The sequence below is a fragment of the Telopea speciosissima genome, chromosome 7 (assembly GCF_018873765.1).
Source record: "Telopea speciosissima isolate NSW1024214 ecotype Mountain lineage chromosome 7, Tspe_v1, whole genome shotgun sequence".
In the NCBI taxonomy this organism is placed as follows: Eukaryota; Viridiplantae; Streptophyta; class Magnoliopsida; order Proteales; family Proteaceae; genus Telopea; species Telopea speciosissima.
The window spans coordinates 10,459,152-10,469,304 of NC_057922.1; the positions used below are offsets into that span (position 1 = coordinate 10,459,152).

At 38.5% G+C, this 10,153-nt stretch overlaps 1 long non-coding RNA gene across 1 annotated transcript in view; it reads right to left on the bottom strand.

Annotated features, from left to right (window-relative positions):
- LOC122669969 overlaps window positions 1–1,699 on the bottom strand; it is a 38,447-nt gene extending 36,748 nt beyond the window's left edge. Inside the window, exon 1 of the long non-coding RNA XR_006334108.1 lies at window positions 1,423–1,699. This is a non-coding gene — a long non-coding RNA (uncharacterized LOC122669969). The remainder of the gene's footprint in view (window positions 1–1,422) is intronic.
- Between the last annotated feature and the right edge of the window lie 8,454 nt (window positions 1,700–10,153).

Consider the following 10,153-nt stretch of genomic DNA (forward strand, 5'->3'; position numbering starts at 1 on the left):
GTGAAGAACGAAAGAGGATTGAATGTTTAAAAACTGAAATCCACTTCCTTACAAGAAATGTATCTAATTAATATTTACTTCTTTTTTTTTTTTGGTAAAAATCTAATTAATATTTACTTAATCATATGGAATCTTGACTTTCATCAAACTCTCTCCTCCTTGCTTAATATAATATATATAGATGTATATATTAATTGTTTTTTCTATTTCTATTGCTAATGCACCTATAGATGTTTAAAAAGTAAGCAACCTTATAATAAAATAATCTCCCTTCGATCCATTTAAGTAACAACGTCTCTTTCTCTCTAGGGAGGGGTTTCCAAATGAGTGAAATGACCTTTTTCTTTCTTGGGGTACATTGAATCTGATAAAGATGATGGCGGCCATGAAACCTGAATGATCACAGTGGAACCTCTTCATTTTGCCCATCTGAAACCGTAAAGGGATATCTTCTCAATGTCCATTTCAAATTGAAAGAGATCTTCCCTTGCCACTTGTGCAATCTCAAACTTCTAATCAGTTCCTCTCTGAGTCGCAGTAGAAAAAAACGAAGGTTCCAAATTCCAATTTGATTCTGTTCTTTGCTGGGTTACTCCATTTTATCTGATAAAAATGACACATGAAAAATTAAGATCCAAATCTGATTTTTGATCACAACAGAAGGGGAAGATGGGGCAAAAGAGAAAAGTACAAATAATGTCCATCGATCAACTCTTCCTCTATTTACAGTTCACCGATTCAACATCTTAGTCTTTTTTATCTATAAAATGGAACTCGAATCAGACACTTCAATCCAACTTTGGGTTTCTCGTTGGGGTTTGGCTATGTTAACCAATATGTATCATTTTCTCCTTAAAGGGAGGTTTTTTTTTTTTCTTCTTCTTCTTGGGTAGGGGACAAATCCACTTAACTCTTGAAGGGGGATTAAGAAGAAGTATGAATTCCGTTTACCGTGTTGCCTTGATTTGCAGCGTTGCCAGAACCAGTAAGAGAAAACGAATTCAGATAAAATCACTAATCAAATTCCTAAATCGGTGAAAATAATGGTAAAGCTCTGTTCTGCAACTACAAATTGGCTATAACAATCTCTATCTTTTCCCTCAACAACAGTGGACCGGAGGATTCCAAGTTCCAATATCACGACTGACCATTTTTTTTTTCTTTTCTGGGCAAAATGGAACTGATAGGGGCATGATTGATGGGCCGAAATGAAAGGAAACTGATTAAAAACACTTCATTTACATTCACTGATACAACAATCTACATCTCTTTATGTACAGAGTTGGAAATCGAAATCTAACACTTCACAACTACTGAAACTCTCAAAATCTCTTACTCACATATATGTAGTGTGTACACAATGATTCATCGATGATTGATCTCTGTTTCGGACAGGGAACTATTTAGCGCAGAAATCAGGACTTGAGCTATATAATCATACATCTGCTTCTTCACAGACCTCCTCCTTGGTGGGAGTACTGATGACCCTTTCTTGTTGTTCTTCTGCAAATCGATCCAGCTGGGTGCCGTGGCTTGATACTGAACGGCTCCTTCACCAGATCTTCCCTCCATCTCTGATAGTTTCTTCAAATCTTTATTTTCTCTGAATGGAATGATACTAATCAGTACGATTAACTTGGTTTATGAAGTGGAAAGGCTGGATAGATCTGTTTTTATAGAGATGAAGAGACAACTGTTGAATGGGGATTTCAAATATCTGATCTGATCTGATCTGATCTGATCTGATCCTTTCTTCAGCGTGAAGGGAAAGGTATTCTAAATCTCAGCTGATTCCGTTTCTCAGGAGTGAACAACTACTTGTGACACAAGCTCTGGCGTCACTTAATGACTATCAAACCTAGTTCTGGTACACGTGTCCTTCAACAATGTCAAAGTCCATTCTCCAGTCCCAGTCTCCATTAATACTGGGTCTGTTGTTCTTTGGTCAGTGGTCACCCTTTTTGCGGTTATTAGGTAGCTGCTCATAGCTGCAACTGGCAAGTTGGCAGCACCCCTACATGCCGGTTGAACCTGTTCCCCCGGTTGAACCAAGGCCCCAAAAAACCCAATTAACTTGGTGTTTTGCCTGGAGTATGCCACACTTTACCAAATAATTGATCAGCACTAAGCCTGTCAGTACACTCCCTAGATGCCAATATGGTCTACCCGATCCAATAATAGATCCATTGCCACCCTTGAACCCATTTCTGAGTTTAGTAACCAACCAGGGTGGTGAATAGATGGGTTGAAAACATATGAGAGAGAGAGAGAGAGAGAGTCAGAAAACTTGGTAGTGAAGGCAACAATAAGTGGACTGGTCCAAAGCCTCTGAACGGACAGGAGAGGATATTTTATATCACTTAGTGGGCCCCACACCTATATCCTCCTCAATTATACAAATATATAATTTTTGGAATTAGAAGCTTTTATATATGGGACGCTCTTCTTTGTGTCACATCGCAGGCTATACTCAGACATATGGGGGTGGGTGTTATGATCACTTTGCCCTCTGAGTGACAGGCCTATATGTCTGGACACAGTCTGCACTGTGGCACAAAGAATATTCTCCTTTTATATGTATATTTCTTTAGGGGGAACTAAGGAGTAGGGAAGATACCAGGCGGGAGACTTGCTCCTAAAATATTATAAAGGGAAAGGCTTTCGTTCAGGTTCTATTTAATTCTAAAAAAATAGGAAATATTGGATTGTTTTTGTATAAGGTGCACACGTCATGCTAATTCATAATCATAAAATAATAGGATTTCTTATTTATTTATTTTTTTCGATAATAAATGGGATTTTCTTGTTGACACTTTCAAGGTGTCAAAAATTTTGTAATTTTATTTTTAAGAAATGAAACGATACCTAGATGCATGTGAAGCGTTGTCCCTACACCCAGACACAAGGGGTACATTAAATGATCACTGCGCCATCGAGATTTTTCACCTTCAATGGAAGCTCAACAATCATTTTGCACGCTCTTTCAGTACACCACACGCACATTCTTTCTCCCTTTATTTTTTTATCCTTTAATATAACATATTTTTTTCCAATAAAAATAGGTACTGCTATTTTACATTAAAAAGTACATAAAATGCTATATTGAAAGGATAAATATGGGTGGGGATGAGAGTGTTTTGCAGATAAAATTAGGGTGGGGTTACTTACACGTCGCTCTCCTAGATTGTAAGAATATAACATGTCGCCCTCGTTGATTCAAGGAGGGAAGAATTGACTGAAAGACCTTAATGCCTTAAAACTCATCCACTTTTAAAGTGGTCTGAAAGCATGGTTTACTTTAAAGAGTTATGAAAACACGGTTTTTAAAAAAAATTGGGAATCGAATCCGTGAATCCCTGAATCCGTCGATTCAGATTAGAATCTGTCGTCAGTTCGTCACCGATGATTCTACGCCATTTCTGACTGATTTTGATTCATTCGGTCTTTAACCCCCAAAAAAAAAAGAAAAAAGAAAATTTTTTTTTTACAATTATCATTTCAAAAACTTTAATATTTATTATTATTCCCAAAAACTTTCGAACAGCTGCTATCCTCTTCTGTTGCATACTAATCACTAAGTGATCTCCACCGTTATAGACCCATAATAGAGGGGGTTAGTAGTGATTCTATGTCGTTGTCATGAAATTTTTAAGACAAAAATGCCCTTACAGGGTGATAATTGTGAAAAACCCTGATGGCAAATAAACTTAATGGCACTCTCCCCATCACCGTCTCTTCTCCTTCTTCTTCTTCCTCCTCTGCAACTCCAACCGCCCCGATCGATGATGCCATCACCACCTGACGTACTCCGACTTCCTTCGTCTCGTTCACTATGTACTTGGTCCTATTCACTGCCGGTTCCACCATTTTTCCTGATCAAATCGCCCTCTGCACAATCTTTATACCAATCGATCAACTGGAGTAGCACAAGACCTCTCACCATTGCAAAGTAACATATTTGTATTAAGCAGCACAATCAGAGTCATCGATCTCCAGAATGAAAAGTCACCTAAACTATGTTGATTTGATGCAGGACAGGAGGTCACTGGCTAGTGACCACCTAATCTGCAATCAGCAACATTACAGAAAGAAGATCTCATCATCCTTCAAAGATGGATTCACATCTTTTAGTTTCATAGCACTGCTTGAAAGAATAGTACCAAATCTGCAAAACCTCACTCTGGATCTTGCATAATCACTCAACAAAATGCACTTGCTGTGGAATCACTATAGTGGATTGACACAAGGCTCCCCCACACCTGTGATTGGGGGGGAATCACTCGACAACAAGTGTAATATATATATTAGTCCTTGCAAACAAGAATTTGAATCCACAAGGCCATGTGGAGTTGCATTTCTCACAAGTATTTATGGAGTTGTGAACTTGTTACAATCACGTCAGAAAAAAGACATAGGACTGAGTCTATTCACTTGTTACCTCTATATAAACAGATACCGATTGACTTCTCACACAAGCTTTTATCTAGAAATCATTAATATTCTTCTCCAAAACCACTAATAACAATATGTCAAGACTCAAAACAGCATCTTCTAAAAGCATCTGACATTATACTATGGATCAAGATCCAGATGGCTGGACTAGTCCAAACTCCAAACATTAGCCAAGCTGAATATGGCCTGATTTGCCGCTTGTGGAGGGGCTGAGCTGCATCATTAATTCGCAATCTTCCTTCACTGAATCACCAGATCAGGTTAGTTTGGAGATTATTACACCAATGCAGCTAGCCTGATCTGGTGATTCAGTGAAGGAAGAGAGCGAATTAATGATGCAGCTCAAACCAGATTTCCCCTGTAGAGAGCGAAGTAGTGATGGGACCAAGTACATAGTGAACGAGACGAAGGAAGCCGGAGTATGTCAGGTGGTGATGGCGTCATCGATCGGGGCGGTTGGGGTTGCAAAGGAGGAAGAAGAAGAAGGAGGAGAAGAGACGGTCATGGGGTGAGTGCCATTAAGTTTATTTGCCACCGGAGTTTTTTACAATTACCACCCTAAAAGGGCATTTTTCGTCCTAAAAATTCCGTGACAACGACACAGTATCACTACTAACCCCCTCTGTTACGGGTCTGTAACGGTGGGGGTCATTTAGTGATTAGTATACAACAAGAGAGGGTAGCAATTGTTTGAAAAGTTTTTTGTGGGGAGGGTAATAGTAGATATGAAAGTTTTTGGAGTGATAATTGTAAAAAACCCAAAAAAAAAAAAGATTCATTCAATCGATTTTTTAATCTTGCATGCAAGGCAATAAGACTTTATGATGGCCTTTCAAGAGGTGACTATTTAGGTACCGAGTTTCCCTCCACCTATTCCATTCACCGAGGGGTGGGAGAGGGTGAAAATGGGTATCTGGAGACTGGAGGACATTTTGAAACATACTTGAACCCTAAGAGTGGTTTGTGAACCCTAGAATGGTGCATGAACCATCCTCTATGGGTGGAGGAAAACTTTATCCATTATTTAGTTTAATGACGTTGTGAAATCTCAACCTTCATCCAACAGTTATTTTCTGCTGATATAGGCCACCACCAAAAGATCAATCATGTTAAATTGTGATGCAGTTATATTCAATGGTAAGGTCTTTCTTTCCATCTTTTTTGGAGAAGCCCTTGTCATCTGATAAGATCTTCTTCACGCACTTACAAAATGTTTTATTCAAATCATAGTGAAATCTAATAATCAGGAACTTATTTGACTTCTTCAATCATTTATTATTTTGGTGTAGTTGAAACATATGCAATTTTTTCCCCGTTTTTTATAGACAAGCATATGCAATTGTTACAGATAATTTTTACTTAGCTTTCTACTTTGTAGATTATTCTATCATCATATTCTAAGAGAACTAAACAACATACCCGACTCCTTGGTTAGAAATGCCCTATCAATTTTGTGTGAGATAGTTTGATCTAATTCTACTCCTTAGCTTTGGCTTGTTTATGAGAATCATTTGAATATATCTTTTCTGACTCCCAAAAAAAAAAATTAATCACATTTTATGGTAAACAATATTTAAATTTATCTACATAGATGCAGAGGAGTATTTAAAAGTTCAAAATTGGTATAAACCTTAGATCATTTTAGTTTATTATTAAACAAATATAAACATAAGGACCTATATTCCAAATGGAGATGAAACATCAAAATGCATGGAATGTTGTTAGTTTTAAGTGAATTTAATAAAAAGATAAAAATTCAAAATAACTATTTTTTATTTAGAAATAAGGTACATAGTGGCCTTCGTGAATATAAATTATGGGCAAGAGATCGTTCGTTGCTTGCCTGGTCCCCTTAGAGGGGATTAAGAAGAACTTGGAATTCTTTTAATGGCCTTGTCTTGATCAGAGATCAGAGAGTCTTCCAAAGCCCACAATTCATCAGTCAATAATGCACTAGCATCGTCAGGATTTTAAATATCAGCTGTAGCAATGCGACAGTTCTGATTGTAGAGGTAAAATTGTTCAAAAATAATAAGTTACATTTAGGGTATTTAACATTTCAAGAAATTGTAGTTGATGTACTCAAATTTTTCACATATTATGAATGAGGTTTTTTTTTTTGCTAAAGGTCAGCAAGTTTGTATTAAGTAAAAAAAAGAAATAGTCTTACATGGAGAGACTGGATTCTACCCAAAGAAAGTCCTACCCATCTGCCGACATGGCAGATGTTGGAGTTCTTACAAAATCATTCAACTATTATTTGGGTGTATCCAACCCACTGTACGTGTTAAGTGAATCTGTAACGTGGTCTGCCTGTAGCTCCCCAACTAACCACCTGTGTAACAAAGCTTGGTGTGGTACTCCAAAAGGTAGTAATCCTTTCTTTGGCCGCATGATTTGCAAGGGCGTCTGCAGTCGAGTTTGCTTCGAGAAAGCAGTGAATTATTCGCCACTGGATCATATCAAGGTAGGATGAAATAGACCACCAAGCTTGTATGAAGCTCCATGGAATTGATCTAGAGAGAATTGCTGAGACCACCGCCTTCGAATCGCTCTCAATCCATAAGTTCTCAATATTCATCTCTTGTGCCTTCTTAACTCCCATTAGTAGAGCTCCCAACTCAGCCATGTAGTTGGACCCCACTCCCTGAACAAGTTACATAAACACATTAATCAAGAAATAACCAATTTTTATGCTTTATGTGTTTTTAACTATTCGTCTTCTCATCCTTCTATTTAGAACTCATTGACCTCGCGCCCTCATCTCCATCTCGATCCCAATCCCAATCCCTGTTCTCTATGACTCCCCAATTATAGGTGAAAATCATGTAAAGGCTTAACTTAGATTATAGAGGAGGGGTGGGGTGGGGTTTTAAGGGACAGAAGGATAGAGGAGGTGAGAGTAAGAGCAGGAGAGGGAAGAGGATGGTTTGCGAGAGGGTAGGATAGAGTAGGGTAGGATAGGGTGGAGTGGGATTGCGAGATTTGCAGGATTGCTGGAGTTGGTGGCAGATGGGTAGAGAGAAAGGTGAGGGTAAGGGTGAGAGTGAGGGTGGGAGTGAGGTGGAGACGGGTTGCAGTAGGAGTGGAGTACAGATTCAAGCCAAAAAGGTTCTCTTATGACCATTATTAGTCTTGGACCATGGATCATGGAGGGCCTTATCCGTTCTGGATTCTGGAAGTTTTCATCCTTTTGACTGAGATACATCTGATAAGGGGTTGTTTGATTGAATGCTACCTCCTCTGAGTTTGACGTTTCCCAGTCTTTCTTTCTCATCTTGGCATCCAAACATAGCCTTATGTTTATACTTATTTTAATTATTGTTATGTTTTAATGGGTTCCACCTAGGACCAAAAATATAGTATTCTATTTTTAAAACGTTTATACTAAGAGATAATCAGAATAGTGGCCTGGACTTGGAACTGTTAGTGATATGACCTTTTTTCTTTCTTTGGTACATTGAATCTGATAAAGATGATATATGTTTTTTTTTTGGGTAGAAATCTGATAAAGATGATGACAGCCATGAACCCGGAAACTCTAATAAATGATCATCGTGGAACTTCATTTTGCCCGTCTCGATCCGTAAGGTATCTTCTCAATGCCCATTTTAAATTGAAAGAAATCTTCTTTGGGTACTGGTGCAATCTCGCACTTCTCACCAGTCACTCTCCCTGTCGCAGTAGGAAGGAAGAAAGGTTCCAAATTCAAATTTGATATTATCCTTTTCCTTTGCTAGGCTCTGTTTCATCTGATACAGATGAGCCATGAAAGCACAAGATCCAAAACTGATTGTGTGATCACAACAAAACGGAAAGATGGGACAAAAGACAACTTGATATTGAAAAGAGAAAAGAACTTACAAACTGATGAAATCATGAAATCTCACACTTCTCATCAGTTACTTTCTCCCTTCTTTTTTTTCTTTTGTGGTATAGTTCACCGATTCAACATCTTAATCTTTTTATCTAAAAAATGGGAACTCGAATCAAACACTTTTTAAAAGGTTTTTTGGGACAAATTAACATAATTCTTGAAGGGGGGGATTGAGAAGAGGTATGAATTCATTTTACTGCGTTTCCTTGATATACAGTTTTGCAGACCCAGAGAGAGAGAGAGAGAGAGAGAGAGAGAGAGAGAAAGAGAAAATTTGAAGGTTCTTTAAAAGCCCAGAGTCCAGCGGTCACCGCTTGTAACATGGCAGCAGAGAAGAAAGCGATTAAGGTCTTATTCAAGAAAAAGTCGCTATTCAAATTCCCAAATCGGTGGTAAATAATGTTAAAAGCTCTACTCTGCAACTACAAATTGGCAGGTTCTGCTCACTGTAACAACCTAACCTCTTTCTTCTCTCTCAAAAAACAGGGGAGAATTCCAAGTTCCAACATCATGACAGACCCTTTTCTTTTCTGGGCACAATGGAACTGATAGGTCCATGATGGGCCAAAACGAAAGAAAAGGAATAAGAACACTTCATTTACATTCACTGATACAACAATCTACATCTCTTTGTGTACAAAAGGTGGAAAATCGAAATCTGACTCTTTTAATCTAACACTTCATAACTACTGAAACTCTCAAAATCTCTTGCTCACATAGCTGTAGTGTACACAATAATCATCGATGATTGATCTCTGTTTCGGACAGGGAACTATTTAGCGCAGAAATCAAGACTTGAGCTATATAATCATACATCTGCTTCTTCACCGACCTCCTCCTTGGTGGAAGTACTGATTATTCTGCAAATCGATCCAGCTGGGTGCCTTAGCTTGATACTGAACGGCTCCTTCACCAGATCTACCCTCCATCTCTAATAGTTTCTTCCAATCTTTCTCTTCTCTGAAGTTAGTTAGCGATTCTAACCAGCACGATTAGCTCAGTTGGTGAAGTGGAAAGGCTGGGATAGATGTGTTTTTATATATAGATGAAGAGCTTGGATGGGGGGGGGGGGGGGGGTGGAGGATTTCAAATATTTGATCCTTTCTTGAGCGTGAAGGAGAAGCTATTCTCAATCTCAGAATATTCCCAAGCTCAGTCTCAAGTGTGAATGGCATCACTATATAAACCTTTTCAGAAATATAAAATGTCTATTCTCAGTCCAGTGTCTCCCATTCACACTTGGTTTTCCCTTTTTGTTAAAAATTCCTTCGCTTTCGACTATTGGTCTGTTGGTCACCCATCCTCAGCTCATCAGGTTGGTTGCAAGATGTGTCGGTTGAACCAGATCCCAACATTCTTTTATCTGAACTCGGTTGAACCAAAAGACAAACATTTTGGAAAAGAATTGATCAACACAAAGCTACCTCTTTTCGGATTATGCTTATTGCATTTTTCTATGAATGGAAATCCGGTTCACTCACTCTATACCAGCCAGCGATGTGGTCGAACCAATCGGATCATATGTCAATTGCCACACCTAAACCCATTACTGAGTTTAGTAACTAGGGTGAATTGAATTTTTATCTCCACCAATTCTGACATCCCTCCAATTCTCTCCAATCCTTCACATAGGAGCTGAAATGACCACTTATCCACTGGTTGAACACACTGCCCAAGATGGAGTAGGGTGATCATTTCAGCTATTATGTGAGGAATTGAAGGGAATTGAAGTGTGTGTGTGTGTGTGTGTGTGTGTGTGTGAGGCAGAGACATCAAGGTGGACTGGTCCAAAGTCCCTGAACTGACAGGAAATCTATTGGTATA